The 16,289-nt window shown below is 37.6% G+C and overlaps 1 protein-coding gene across 6 annotated transcripts in view; it reads right to left on the bottom strand.

Moving 5' to 3' along the window:
* ZPLD1 (zona pellucida like domain containing 1) overlaps positions 1–5,116 on the bottom strand; it is a 220,317-nt gene extending 215,201 nt beyond the window's left edge. For 4 of the 6 annotated variants that reach the window (XM_039856837.1, XM_039856835.1, XM_039856836.1 and 1 more), the window contains exon 1: positions 4,843–5,109. The gene's annotated coding sequence lies outside the window, so the exon portion shown is untranslated. Of the gene's footprint in view, positions 1–4,842 lie in introns of all 6 variants that reach the window. The other 2 variants (XM_039856843.1, XM_039856842.1) reach the window with 2 other exon arrangements.
* Positions 5,117–16,289: the final 11,173 nt, after the last annotated feature.

Here is a 16,289-nt window from a genome sequence, read left to right as displayed (position 1 = left end):
ACAAGAAAGGAAATTTACTGCATGAAATTTCTTGAGTAGCTAAGCTGGGATCTGGTACCCAAGTAGAGAGCTTCGTCTTAGATAATAAAATGGATATACAATCTAGAATAACAAATGGAAAGACAGAATATAAGGGAACAGATGCTTGTAGCTGAATGGATAAAATGGTGGGACTTTGTAGAAATTCTATTCAGATGGCTTCAATTTTCTTATTAATGTAAGAAACAAAGTCTTCAGCTAAGAGGAAGGGTGGGGAGAGAGTAGTCACATATTAAAGACTAACTCTGATCTTCCAAGAAGCAAACATCATGATAGAAGTAAATATGCAAGAGATTTATTGGAAAAACACCTGTAAATAACAATAGGGGAGAAAGCTAGAGAAAGTGGTGGAGACTTCAGATGTCCACCTATGAAAAAACAGAGAAGGACTGGCTAGGAAGAGCATCTGACTATAATATAATTCTGAGAAAGTCTCAGCCAGCCAATGAAGTGTCCCCAAGTAAAGATTCCCAAAAGAGAAGTCCCACATCAGGCAGGAGTGTCCCAACTCCAGTACTACCACCGTACTCAGCCACTAGCTGGGAGCTAGCTGCCCAGGGGGAAGCATGGCCTTGTTATCAATGCCACAGTGAACCCAAAAGTGCAGCAGCTAAAGGCTTCCCATAACTTAATCCCACAGGTACTCTTGACAGGAGATCTGAGTGGCACATCTCCGTGGATGCCACAAGGTTTGCAGAACATGCAAAATAATCATCTGTAATAGAGGCCAATGAATGGCCAGGAGAACTGTAGTTTTCTTGGCAATAATGGCTTATTAATAGTCATGTTCCTGACTATATTTTTGCCCAGGTATATGCACTTGCTCAATTTCAAGTACAGTGTAGACAGAAAATTGGTTTTAATCAGGATTGAAGTTTTGACAAGTGAAAACAATGAAATAAGAGAGGGCTCAAAGTATTTGAGGCTGTATGCATGAGGGTGAATAATTGACAAGGATATTAATCTACATAAAGAGGGAAATAAAGGAATGGGGAGTAATAAACAGTAAAAAGACAGAAAAATTAATAAACTGAAACCCTTGCTGGGATCAAAGGATAGTACTAGAGAGAGTGGGCTGGAAATATAGGGCACTAGAGGGAGTAATTAGATGGTGAGATATATAAAATAAGATTATGAAGTGGTTGTATTTATTGGAAATAATAAGGCCTAGGATATTACCAAGGAAATGAATAGCGAAGGTAGAGTAGAAGGCAAATCTTTATAACATCTGCTGTTTGGATTCTTGTGTCTATTTGTTTTCAGGTCCATATCTCACTTCATAGAAAGGATTTCAGGAGTTGGGGAAGGATTGGTTATGGCACAAAATTAGGGATTTGCAAAGTGGTATGAGAATTTAAATGTGAGAGATGAAGGGTGACCTGGGAGTCTCAGAGAGAGAGACAGAGAGAGAGAGGGAGGGAGGGAGGAAAAGGAAAGAATAAAAATCTGTAACTATGTATGATGATGGATATTAACTAGATTTATTGTGGTGATTGTTTTGCAATATATACAAATATCAAATCATTATGTAGTACACCTGAAACTAATATGTCAATTATATCACAGTAAAAATAAATAAATAAACAAACAAACAAACAAATAATAAAGCATAGCTAATAAAGCATGCCAGATATGTTATCTTAGTCCAAAAATTCTGATATGTAAGAAATATAACTGGTTTTTTTTTCTTAGAATCCAATCTCTTTCTTGGGTCCCCATTCTATTGGGGCAGTCGAAATGTAATCTAATTTTCCCCAAGTTTTGTTTTCATCTAAATTCTAGACTCTTACCTAGTGCTAAGGTATGTATCTATGTGTACATGGTTGACATATACATGTGAGGCTGAAATGTTAGTGGTAGTAGTATTGTGTGTGTGTGTGTGTGTGTGTGTGTGTGTATTGTGTGTGTGTGTATGTGTCCGTGTCTGTGTGTATCTATAGTAGGGGTGGGGAATTAAAGAAGCAATTGCATTAGAGCTGCAAAGTCCTCTTCATACTGGTACCTGCTGACCTATCCATTATCACATCTCGTCCTTGGTGGCTGGTCCATCTGGGTACCTACAGAAATGTCCTTTGTTTCTACCTACATGGTCCCTTCAGAAACTCCTTCTGTGCCATTTTGGATTTTAAGGAATCATCTATTACCTCCGTCAACACAATACAGTGTGAGAAACTCTATGAGGCTTCCAAAGGTCAATCTGGCTAAAATAATACCATGGAGCCATTTTCTCTATGTCTCACCACCTACCTAGAGTTATAAAGGAAAGGAGATTTATAGGATCTTTTGCTCTCAGATCTCACGAGTTATCTGGAGCTATTACCAAAGCCCCAGGCTTGGCCCAGAGCTTGACACAGGACCTTTCTCAAGAACCAATCCCCCAACCCTCACACACACACATCGCCGATCTTTCCTTATCTATTTCTATTCTCACAGCCCAAGGAATCCTTAGCAGTCAGGAAAGCAAACAGTGAGAAGTTCTAGCCCTTACTTTTCAAGCCACCTTTGTCTAGCTCTCTCTCTTCCCCTAATCTTTAAAAGAAAAACAAAATGTCAAAGCTTTTTCTCTTTCCCGAGACAGTGAATATAGGCTAGTTATTTTTATGGGGTCAATGAAGAGACAAAGAAGGAAAAGAAAATAACTGGGGGAAAAATAACTTTGGTTAACATTTCAAAAATATCATACCCCACAGAATCGAGTTCTGAGTGAAGGTGGCAGGCTGAGCTGAGAATTACAGAGAAGAGGAGAATGGTGGGGAGTAAAGAAACATGTTAAGATAGAGAGTACAGTTCAACTCAATGGCTGTATTTTCTCAGATGTTTCCCTTTTCATGGGAAGGAACTTCTCAGTCAGGAAAAAAATGAGGTGTTTTCTGGAAATAAAATGAAAAAGAGTTGAAGATAGCTTACAAAAAAAGCAATCGACTGACTATGTACCATTAGCACATGAATTTCTCACAACAAATGGGTAAGGTTGGCATCATAATTCTCTTTCACAGATGAAGAAACTAAGGCTCAGAATTTGTCCAAAGTCACACAGACCAGTAAGGTTGCTGAGAAGGCTTAAGGTAAGTGAATATATTTATTCCTCAAAACTCACGGCTTGCTTCTTTTCTCATAATTGAGCTTAAAAATAAAACATGTTTTCAAGTACGTAATACTCTTATCAGTAATAAAATGTTCTTGTATCACTGACAATAGTTATCTGACTAGAGAAAGTGAAACCAGGACATGACTCAGCATGGGAAAGTGGGAAGTGATTTTGTGGGAACTTGTTTCCTATGCTAACCCATAGAAGACTCCAGTTTTGCTGGGGCTTCAGTTATTTAATTAGCAAAGCTTCAAAGCTTCCTTAGAGACATCTATGCCTCCATCACATGACTCCTAAGTACAGTACCCTTGACCCAGCCCTCAACCGGGAAGGCATGAGCACATACTTCTGAGGGGATCTGTGTCCCAGGGGTCAAGCTAGATGGGAGGAGGTGGAGTATGTTACAAAACTGTATGTAACCAGAAGAGCCAGAGCTGTGTTTTTGCTCAGTCTTTGGAGAGCACCGAAAATCAGGCACAGGAAGCAGCATCCAGCTCAGGAGTTTGGAGCAGATCAGAAACTGGGCAAAACGTCTGAAAACCAGAAGTAGGCGGAAGCAGCACAGAATTCAAAATTATTTTCAGTCAAGGGGAGGTTTGGACTTCCATTCTTAACAAAAAGTTAACAATTGGTGTGTTACCAAAAAAAAATTATTATGCTTTAAAGACCATCACCAGTGTAAAGATTTCTTTAATTTCTTTTCACTTTTAATAAAAATAGGTCATGCTAGGCATATGGTTTTATAATCTGACTTTTTTCCTTCATATATCATGAATATGCCCTTTTATTTCTCACCCTACAACAGTTTGGTTTCTTGCCACCACTGATGCATTGCCTGGTCTGACCAAGGAAACCAGTGATATAATAATTGCTAGATCTAAAGGCCACCTTCAATCCTGGCTCCCTTGACTAATCCTCCTTGGCCACTCCTTCCATAATCAAACATCCTTTCCTTGATTCCTTCAACATTCCTCTGTTCTGGTTTCCCATCCACCTCTGGTCCTCTTCACAATCATTTTCCTCTAATAACTCTTGAATATGGAAAATAATCCCCTGGAGACACTGCTTCTCCCCTCATTTTAAACACTTTTCTTGGACATTCTCTTTTATTCACCACCTATGCATTTTGACACACAAATTCAAAACTTCAGCCTTGTCCTCTGTGTCATGAATTCCAGACCCTTAGCTATAATTCAACCTAGATTTCCCACTGACTCATTATACTCAACACACCCAAAGCAGAACCTATCTCTTACCTGCCTTCTCAAATATGATAAGGTGTCTCCCTTTAAGCTTAGAGACAGAAATCTCACTTGCTCTTCACCTTGGTGACATGAATAAACACAGTGCTAACACTGAACTCAAATGTTATGTTAAAAGCTTTACAGACATTTTCTCATTTAATCCTTACAACAAATCTATGAGATAAGAAGTAGTATCATCACCCTCCCCTTACAACAAGGAAATGGGAGCCTAAGAAGGTAAAGACACTTTCTCAAAGGAACCTAGCAAGCAAGTGAGCTAACAGTCAGACTTAGCAGTTTGTCTCCTAGTGCCTGTGCTCTTAGCTCCACACTCCTTTGAAAAGACTCAATACGTCTGGGCTTTGCAAAAGGAATTTTTACTGAGAAACCATGTGAAAATAAAACACAATTCAAAATGTAAAAATAAATTAAGATGCAAAGCATAAACTGTTCAAATGTAGTAGTGTCCACCTGTATCAACCTGGCCAGCACGGCTTGGCACCCAGCCCTGGTTCCTCTTCTCACAATCCTCTCTCTAGTCGAAATTGGTCAGACTCTTCCGCCAAGGAAATTCTGGCTTCCAGATCCAGTGGACTTCTCAACTTCTTCCAAATACTGCTTATTAGAATCAGCCTCTGTTCTTTGATAGTGGACTTCTCTAATGTTTTGATTTGATCCTCTGACCTTAGCCTCATCTCCAGCAATAAGGAAGGCACTTTCTTACCTTAACAATGAGCTTCAGACTGCTCTGAAATTACCCCCTCCTCCTCTCTTTAGATGACTCAAGCCGTGAGACCTTGTATAGTTGATTTTTAACCCAAGGGCAGGGTTTTCAACTTTTTTCTATTAAATTTTATCATAGTAGATTCAGCTTCTAATTCTAGCAGATCTCTTTAGATTCTAACTCTGTGATTCAACGACTTCAATATTCCCCTGAGTTTAAATTTGTCCATTTAATAATTCAAAAATATGTAATTTATTGAGTACTCATTGGGTGCTAGGAACTGTTCTAAGCCCTGAGGGTCAGTAGTGAACAAGACAGGCAAAACCTCCGCTTATGTGGTATTCACATTCAAGTGTGGTAAGGGGAATGAGTAAAGAGAGAAGAGCTGGGAAAAGGGGGCATCACAGGTGGTAAGGATAGAGAACACTTCTCTTGTCATCCTCCAAGAGTGAGAGAGCATGCCCTGTGTCTTTCTCAAGAGAGCCTTCTCTCTTAAATTGACAAAAAGTATACCCAATACCTAGTTGACTCTATGTATATTCTTTCAACCAGTTGTACATCTCTGTTGTCGATAGGAATACCCACTGGGAAACTGGCATAAACTGTCTGTTGTATTTCCTTGATTATTCTCCAAGCGCTCACTCAGGTGCCCTAAGTGAACTTTCATAACACCCTTGGGAGTATAACAGGTCTGACTCGCTTTACCAGTCTGATGTACAAACACAGTTACATCTAATTTTTCTAATTTATCACTTAAATCTCAACTAGTTTTCCTAAGAGAACTGCACACCAAAAGGTATTACCAAGAGATATAACCCTTACAAAGCCCCAGAACTCCTTGGGACCCTTTCGTGTTTACGTCTCTGAAGGGAACCACTTTTGATTTTTTAAGTAACTATAAAAATTTGATGCAAAGGTAACTTAATATCTCCACCTCTATATTAAAGAAAGGCTATAATGTTAAATTTTGAAAGTGTAGTATTTCCATTAGCAGTTAAGGGAGGGGACCATTTCTGAAAAGAAGACAAAAATGAAAAAAAATTATGAAGGCCTTAAACATTCCTAGGAATAGGTTTTAAAAGCCTTGGCTATGCACATAGTAATGATGAAAAAGAAAGTACAGATAAGAGATCTAGAAGACTGATTTACATTTCCACCAGAAAAATGGGGAAAATGCTCTTCTTTTCCACATCTTCCATTTTCTCTCCCTTTTTAAATTCACCTTCCAGAAGGGGAAGCCAAGATTGAGAGGAGAGATACTGAGATGAACTGAAATAAACTGTAGAAACTGGATTAGAAGAGATTGAGCTGGCCAAAAATATTAATCAATTTTAATTTGCAATCTTTCAAACTAATCCTAACATCTTTCCTCAGGCATTGGCAACCTACCCCACAGCCAGAGAGCCACAGGCAGTCTGCTGGGGAATTTCAGTGACACATCTCCATTCACCTGCCCTCGGCAAAGTACACTCCCACACCCTCCTACCTCCATCTCTCTCAGCCTGGTCCTGGAGGCGTAGAGCTTGGCACCCCACAAGGTAATTCCATGCAGTAGTCAGTCTTTCACCAACCATCCCAAGCCCAAGATTCTCCTTCCTGCCTGCTTCAGGCATTAATACATCCTCATGCTTTATCTGATCTTGGTTATCAACTCTGCATGAAAAAAAATGAGACCCAGTTTATTTACATCTTAGAAAGGAGTTTGCTAATTAAAATACATTCTTAGAAATGGGATATGTGTTATTGGGCTTCAAATTACTTCATGTTGATTTTGTCTCATCTAGTCATCAAGAGTGAAAAATATAATATACCCACATTATTCAGAGGAACACAGCTGCACCCCTATGTTAGCTTTACAAGTGACTTGTAGCAATGTCATAGGTTTCAATCAAAACAAGGAGCCAAACACTTTAGTTTCACAGATATATGCATACGTTTAAACTCATCAAGCTTATACATTAAATACATGCAGTTTTGGGGGGTTTTTTTGGTTTTTTTGTTTGTTTGTTTTTTGCTTATTAAGTATATCTCAACGAAGCTGTTTAAGAAAAAAAAAACCCATCATTTAAAATAAAGTAAGCTTTGACTAGCAAATTTTTCAGACTCTGTTGGGAAGTGCAAGTTTTTCTTGTGCACATTATAATAATAATAGTCACTAATACATACATATTTACAATGTACTTTATACAGATTATTTCATTTAACATATGCAAAATTCCTATGAGAGAAACTATTTTGCCATTACACAAAGTCGGATATTTCTATTTTAACTAGTCCTTCAAGTATCAATAAATTTACTCTAGTGTTCCACTCTAAGGACTAGAAAAATGAGACTTTAGGGCCAGAAAGTTAGAGTGGATGGGCTTTCTCCCACATACCATATCCACAGGCATCTATCTTCCCTTTCCTGCAGCAGGCCTCATCACGTTCCACAGATAGAACCAAATGATTTAACATGCTTTCAGCAATTACATGAAGAAGCACACGATTAAAACAGCCTGTTATCGGAAATGGAAAAAAAAATGGCGTAGATGATAGAGGCTCTGTTTGTCCCTCTGGTGACCAAATCAAAGTTGTGACAGAAACAAGGAGCAGCAGCAAGGAAAAATTGCCTGGGATGAACAAGCCATACAACTAGGGAGAAATCCAAGAAAGCACACTGCAACGGCAGAAGGTAGGACGGGGCAAGGATGTGGTGCTGCTCAGTCCCAAGCGGCTGAGTGGGACAGAGTCTATGGTAGCAGCAGCAACAGACACCTCTTAAAGAAGCCGCATCTGTGGATGGATTTTCACTGGGACAGATCTGCTCACTCTGAGCACCAGTGTCCAGTCAGCTGTAGGCAGGGGGCACCAGGCTCTTACAGGGAGACATTGTCAGAGGGCTGAGGTGAGACTTGCTCTGTACAGAAGAGCCGGCCATATCCATCATTTCCTGTTGGGCCCTCCCAGCTCCCAGTGTGCTGACACTGCGCTGCCATAGCCTTGACTTAATCAAACTGGATAACAGAGGTCACTCTGCCCAGAGGACTCCTTGAAACCCTACCTCCCCCAACTCGCAGCACCACCCAAGCCATATCCAAGTATGTCCTCAGCAAGTCAGGTGCTCCTTGATGAGCAGCACCTAGACTCACACTGGAGGCAGCTGGCCTCACTTTCTGGTATGGTCTTTAGAGGCAACTATAAGCACAGCATCTGTGGATTGCTTGCTGAATCTTAACAGGTGGCCCCGGAGAGGCACAGACTTGGGCTAAATTTGGCCTGCAGCTGAACTCCTCTCAGGACTGTGCCACTGGACACCTACTTCACAAATCCACACTAATAAGACCAGGAGACTAAGGAACTTTGCTTAGTACATAGAAACAGACACAGAAAGGCAGCGAAAATAGGAAGACAAAGAAGCAGAAACCATATGACAGAACAGAACAGAAATCCAGAGATAATGGAGTCAAGTAATCTAACAGATGCAAAGTTCAAAACACTGGTTATAAAGATGCTCAATGAACTTTTGTGAAGTGTAGATAAATTCAGTGATAACTTCAACAAAGGGATAAAAACATAAAAACGAAAATAGAAATTATAAAAGGGAACCAGTCTGAAATGAAGAACACGTCATCTGAGATGAGAAGTATATTCAATGGAATAAACAAAGTGAATAAAGAAAAGGATCAAATGACCTTTCTAGAGGATGGAAAAGCCAAGGACGTTCAATCACAATAGCAAGAAAAAAGATGCAAAGTCTTCAAAAGAATTTAAGGAGCCTATGGGACACTATTAAGAGTCCAAATATACGTCTGATCAGTGTACCTGAAGAAAATCAAGATGTTGAACAGCTATTTGAAGAAATAATGATGGAAAACTTTCCTAACCTAATGAAGGAAATGCACATCAGATCTCTAGAACTAATTTATCTCTTGCTTAACTGAAACTTTATGCTTGTTGATTAGTAGCTCGCCATATCTCCCTTCCCAAGTCCCTGGCAATGACCATTCCATTCTTTATTTCAATGAATTTGACTATTTCAGATACCTCACATTAGTAGAATCATGCAGTATTTGTCCTTCTGTGATTGGTGTATTTTACTTAGCATAATGTTTCCAAGGTTCATCTTCGTTGTCACATATTGCTTTCTTTCTTTTCGAAGGCTGAAAAATATTCCATTATATGTATGTTTCCTTAATTCATTATTCATCAATGGACATTTAGGTTGTTTCTACACTTTGGCTAGTGTGAATGGTGCTGTAATGAAATGGGAGTGCTAATATCTCTTTGATATCCCGATTTCAATTATTTTGAATAATATCCAGAATTGATATTGCTGGATCATGTGGTATTTTCTATTTTTAATTTTACACAACCTCATACTGTTTTCATAATGGCTACACCATTTTGCATTCCTACCAACAGTATTCAGGGGTTCCAATGTCTCCACATTTTAGCCAAAACTTGTCTTTGTTTTTCGACAATAGCCATATCAAAAGCTGTGAGGTTATATCTCACTGTGGCTGTGATTTGTATTAAATTCCAATGTCATTTTTTTTTTTTACAAAAATAGCAAAATCAATTCTAAAATTTTTATGGAATCACAATGGACCACAAATAACAACATCAATCTTTAAAAAAAAAAAAAAGATAAAACTGAGGCATTACACTTCTTTATTTCAAAATATATCACAAAAATCAGCAATGAAAACAGTATGGTATTGGCATAAAGACAGATATATAGACCAAGGGAACAGAGTAGAGAGCCCAGAAATAAAATCAAGCATATATGACATCTATAAAGGTACAAAGAATGTACAATGAAAAAAGAATAGTCTCTTGAACAAATGGTGTTGGGAAAAGTGGATATGCACATGCAAAAGAATGAAATTGGACCGTATCTGATACCATAAACAAAAATCAATTCAAAATGGATTAAAAACTTAAATGTCAGACATGAAATTATAGAACTCCTAGAAGAAAATTGGGGAAAATCTTCATGACATTGGTCTTGGCAATGATTTCATGAATATGGTACTAAAACCATAGACAACAAAAACAAAAATCAACAAAAGGGATTATATCAAACTAAAAAACTGTACAGCAAAGGAAATCATCAACAAAGTTAAAAAGCAACCTATGGAATGGGAGAAAATATTTGCTAACCATATATCAGATAATGGGTTAATATTTATAATATATATAGAACTCATACCACTCATAAGCAAATAAAAAATTAAAAAATGGACAAAGAACTTGAATAGACATTTCTCTCAAAAGAAGACAGGCTGCTTTTTCTTGTTCCACCTTTCACATTAGCATTTAGAGGTAGTTGTCTGCAGGGTAAATCTTTAAGTGGTATTGTAATGTCTAAAGGACCCCTTAGGCTTTGACAATTGCCAGTTCTTTTAAGACAGGAAATTTATCCATCTTTCTAATCCCCAGGCCCACCACAGTGCCTGATACTGTGTGAGTGAGGTCAGGCCTATGACCCCACCAAGTAAGAGGAGAAGCTTATTGGGGTGTAGGGAGTCAGTACAGTAGTAACAGACCCAGAAGACCTGTCAAGTCCTTCCCAAGTGGCATAAGGAGGATGTTATTAACTAATAAATAAACATGACATACTTCTTGTTCTAAAGACAAGGTAAATTATTTTCAAAAAAACACCAGAAAATTTAAAAAAATAATAATTGAAGTAGCTATGCATGTACCAAGGGAAGATTAACAGTTAAGTTTTTTGCTGCTGACCAAGGTTACAATACATGGGTAATATCAATACCTGAGATCAATAGATAGAATACTGTTACTGAGTTTTTCAAAACTAATCCAAATAGAAATAAACAAGACACCTGGAATCTGGACAACTTGTGTGTACTGCCTGCAGGAATAAATCTAAACTTTTGGTTTTATTTTATTCTTAATTTTAAAGAATGTGGTTTTCACTAAGCATAGTGACATTGACAACTAAAGCAAACAGCAGTAGTGAAGAAAAAGGAGAATCAATTTTCCTTCATAAGCCTCCTATTTTGAGGAAGATATTTTCTGCTGAAGCACAAGCACATAATATTTGGCATACCTTTCCTTAATCATTTTTTTTTTAAATTAAATGTATTGGGGTGATATTGGTTAATAAAATTATATAGGTTTCTAGTATACAATTCTATAATATATCATTTGTATATTGCATTGTGTGTTCACCACCCAAAGTCAGATCTTCTCTTACCATATATTTGACCCCCTTTACCTTAATTGACCTCCCCCCTCCTCTCTTTCTCTCTGTTAACCACTAAACTGTTGTCTGTCAATGAGTTTTTTTTGTTTGTCTTGTTCATTTGTTGCTTTCAGTTTTATACCCTACATGAGTGAAATCAATGGTTCTCAACTTTTGCTGTTTGACTTATTTAGCTTAGCATGATAAACTCAAGATCCATTCATGTTGTCACAAATAGCAGTATTTCATCTTTTCTTATGGTTGAGTAATATTCCATTGTATGTATGTACCACATCCTCTGTATTCAATCATCTATTGAAGGATACTCCAGTTGTTCCAATGTCTTGGCCACTATGAATAATACTGCAATGAACATCAGGGTTCATGTACCTTTATTAATAAATGTTTTCAAATTTGGGGGATAGATACTCAGAAGAAGGATTGCTGGGGCATATGGTAATTTTATTCTTAATGTTTTGAGGAAACTTCATACTGTTTTCCAAGTAGCTCTACCAATTTACATTCCCACCAGTAGTGTATGAGGGTTCCTTTTTCCCTACAACTTTTCCAACACCTGTTATTACTTGTCTTATTGATAATAGCCATTCTTATACCTCCTCAACCTTAAATTTAGAATATATGGAAGTTCTTTCTCACTCTACTAGTTAAGCAAAAATGAAACATCTCTCCGGAAGGAGCCTGAACACATGTCTGATGTCCCGGCTTTTGTAGCTGCCATCAGAGGAATAGAACTTTAGATTCTATTCTATGTGTGGCCATCAGAGGAATAGAACTTTAGATTCTATTCTATGTGTGGCTCTGATAGCCAAAGAGGCTTGCATCCATGAATCCCATAGGATCAAAGCAACCAAAGAAGTTCATCTCCTAAACAAGACCCCTGTATCAAGACTGGGAGAGGTGGCTGTTATATCTAAAGCACAGAAACCAACAGAAAGTATTAAGGAAAATTAAGAAAGAAAGGTGTATGTTCTAAGCAAAAAAGTAAGATAAATTTCCAGAAATTAATCTTAATAAAAAATAGATAAGTGATTTACCTGATAGGGAATTCAAGATAATGGTTATCAAGATGCTCACCAAGGTCAGGAGAGCATGCATGAACAAAGTAAGTATTCAATAAGGAGATAGAATATATAAAAATGTACCAAACAGATATCGCAGAGTTGAAGAATACAACAGGTGAACTGAAAAAATCAATAGAGGGGGGTCAACAGCAGACCAGATCAATGGAAGAAATGATCGATGAATTTAAAAACAAGGAGTGGAATTCATCTAGTCAGAGATACAAAAAGAAGAAAATGAAAAGGAGTAAATAGAGCTTAAGGGACTTATGGGACAACAGCAACTCCATCGATATACTCTTCTCACAAAAGGGGAAGAGCAAGAAAGGGGCAAAAACTTTAATTAAAGAAATAATGGCTGAAAACTTTCCTAACCTGAGGAAAAGAACTGACATCCAGGTCCAGGAAGCTCAAAAAAAGAATTAAAAAAGATGAATCTAAAGAGACCCACACCAAGACCCATAATAATTAAATTGTCAAAAGTTAAAAATAAGAAAAGAATCTTAAAAGCAGCAAGAGAAAAATAACTTATTAAGTACAAGGGAATTCCATTAGTCTATCAGCAGATTTTTCAGCAGAAACTTTGTAGGCCAGAAGGGAGTAGCATGATATACTCAAACTGCTGTCAAAAACTGTCAACCTAGAATACTCTACCTGGCAAAGTTATCAGACTTGAAGAAGAGAAAAAGAGTTTTCCAAACAAACAAAACCTGAAGGAAATCAGCACCACCACCAAATTAGCCTTACAAGGAATGTTAAACAGATTTTTTTCAAGGTAAAAGGAAAAAATGCCAATTAGTAACATGAAAACATATGAAAGTATAAAACTCATCTGGTAAAGATATAGTGAAATACAGAATACTCCAAAATTGTAATGGTGATGGTTCAAATCACTTATAACTCTAAAATAAAGATTAAAAAATAAAATATTACAAATAACTATAACCACAATAATTTGTTAATAAATATATAATATAAAAATATAAATTATGACATTGAGAACATGAAATGTGGGGAGCTTTTGTATACACTCATAGTTGTTATTAGCTTAAAATAGGCTGTTATAAGCATAATAGTTTAAAATGTCACTATGTTCAACACACTTGAAATTACATTTGCAATGCAATTACTTAAACACATAATGAAAAATTGCAGGCATCAACTTCAAAAAGTATGATGAAGTAGAATGTTAACCAAGTATTTTAAGTGATAGATGAGCAAAAATGTTTGACTGTCATTGCTCTAAGCTGCATCTGGTAGATGCAGCTTGTTTGATACAACCTGCTGGTCCTGTCCCAACAGCACACCTCCCACTTTCCTCAATGAACTTACCACCTACAGAGCCATTTACCTGAACTCTCCCAGACTTCAGCAGTAACAGCAGAGGAAAAAAAAAAAAACCTTAGAAAGGGATAATGATAATTCAGTAGCCCAGCACCTAGAGAGATATGAGAATGTGGGTGAGGAGAGTTCTAAAGGGGGATCTGAATGTCCATGTGAAACCTAAGCATCTTGCCTAGAAAGCACACTGTGGTGATTACATCTTCAATGACAAAGGCTGCTTTGCACCCAACTGAGCAGGACTTCTGATATCAGGATGAGAGATAGAAGAATCTGCTTTTCTATCAGAGAAGATTATAGGGTGATGAAGGGATTTGAAGTCTCTCAAGGCAGGTAGTGTGTAATCTTGGTGGAAACTTTGTACCTCCTTTTCCAGGCCTAGAAATTAGCTAGACAAGTGACAATTACAGTCAGGATGGTAATTTTAAATACAAAATCATACATTTCCCTAACTTAAAACCTTTCAATGTTTTCCTAATAACTTTCAAATCATTCAGGCTGACATTCAAACTTTAACTTAGCACACAAGTGCTGCATCGTCTGGCCCTTGCCTTTCTCTCTAGCTTCATCTCTCAATACTCCCAGGAAGCACTTTGCATTCATTCCAACCATCTCCAATGACCAACAGTGTCTGAGCGTTGCCCCAACTCAGTGACCATACAAATGCTAGTGTGTCTGCCTAGAAAGTTCTTACTTCATCTCCTGTCCAACTTTTCTTCCTTCAAGACACAACTCAAGTATCATTTCTCAGGCCTCGAATTTTGGTTTTTTTCACCTTCGTACTGTCAAAGCAACCCTAGTCCAGTATTTATTATATTGTGAAGCATTCATTCATTCACCTGATAGCTCTCCTTGTAATTTCCTAGCAGGCAAGGCCTGGCATCCTAGATGTAAACCAATGACTGAAAGAGAAAATAAATTTATTAGTAAATTTAAAAAAGAATTATACACAAGAAACAAGGAGATAGAAGAGCTGAGGTAAGAAATAGCAGTAACGAAGAAGCAGGAAGAAGCTGGAGACAGCAGAGAGAAGCAATGGGTTCTTTTTACCCACTTTCCCTGGCAACACATAAGCCTCTATCCCTGCTCAGGTGCCTATTACCTGCCAGAATAGACCAGCAGGGCTCAAAAACCAGCCTATCCACTTATCAGCTATGGGACCTGGTGTAAATTACTAATCCTCTCTAATCTCCAGTTTCCTTATCTCTGAAATGGAGAAAATTATATTAACCTTTGTCACAGAGTTGTTATGAAGATTAAATCAGAGAATATTTATGATATACATAACATAGTGCCTTGTTCATAATAAACACATGATAAATGTTCACTGAAAATGCATTTCTATCTACTGTTGAAGAATAAGAGAATAGGCTTTTTCTTAGGACCCACAAAGCACATGAGCTGGACTAGGAGTTTGAATTAGTCTGATATGAAGCTTTTCTCTGATCCCAGGACATTTTAGTTTAGTGCTGACTTCAACAAAGCAAACCCAAATCAGCAACATTGCTACATTTGAACTGGGTTGGGGTTAAGATTTTGAGATTTCTATGTTAATGACACAATTTTAGTGTTTTGCCTTTTGAGAAAAAGAAAAAAAAGTATATGAGGTTGCCACGTGAATGATCTAAGGAAGATTCAGCCCTACAGCAAAAGAAGCTTCACTTAATGGAGGCTGCACTTCTCAAGCCTCCCAGCCTTGCAAAGACATTCTTCTCAAATGAACAGTAATAGAGTTTTTGCCTATTGACCCAACCACTAGGTTGGATTTGGAGGTAAAAATATTATCCACTTAGATTAATTATTATATCACAGTGTACTGGATGCCTCTATCATGGATCAGCCTTTTTGGTTGGTCACATATTAACAATCATCATCTTGACATTCTAAACATGCTGCCTGATTAGTAGTTCCCGGCAATAGTGGCTGACAGCAGTTACTGGAATCTCTGCTTACTGAGTGATTACGTAATATCTACACCTACCTGCACAGCTAGTCACGACATTTCACGATGTTTGACCTGAAGAGTGTCATATTCACTAGACTGATCTCCTGATTATTCACTGAACATGTTTTGCTTTTCCTACTTTGTGCTTTTGCTCACTCTCTTCCTCCACCCAAAAATGGCCCTTCTTTCTCTCAAATTATTCAAATTCCGGAAGTCTTTTAAGGTTTAGGTCAAATATTCCTTTTGTCTGTCATCGACCCACGTAAAAAATAGTTTACTTCTGAATTTTCACTGTACATTGCTTTTTGCTCTCTATCTTGTATTTTTCTAAATAGTACAATGCCTTGCACACAATTAGCACTAAAAGAGAGTTTACCGAAGGCATGAACTAGTGACCCACTACAACTAAGGCTACTGTAAATTACTTGAAAATGTAAACAGACATATCATCCTAATGAAAAGAAAACACTTTACTCCCTATGAGGAAATCCTGCTTGTTCACCAACAGTTAAGTCCACTTTCTGTTCGTGTGCCTCCCAAAGCACTTGGAAAGGAGACTCTAAGCAGAACAAATTCTGGAATTTAATCTCTGGCTTATCACTCAAGTAGCTTGCTCTTACTTCTTGGATATTAAAACAC

The sequence above is a fragment of the Pteropus medius genome, unplaced genomic scaffold (assembly GCF_902729225.1).
Source record: "Pteropus medius unplaced genomic scaffold, Ma_sr-lr_union100, whole genome shotgun sequence".
Classification (NCBI taxonomy): domain Eukaryota; kingdom Metazoa; phylum Chordata; class Mammalia; order Chiroptera; family Pteropodidae; genus Pteropus; species Pteropus medius.
Note: the sequence above shows the minus strand (reverse complement) of the source record. Positions and strands in the feature narration are given on the sequence as shown.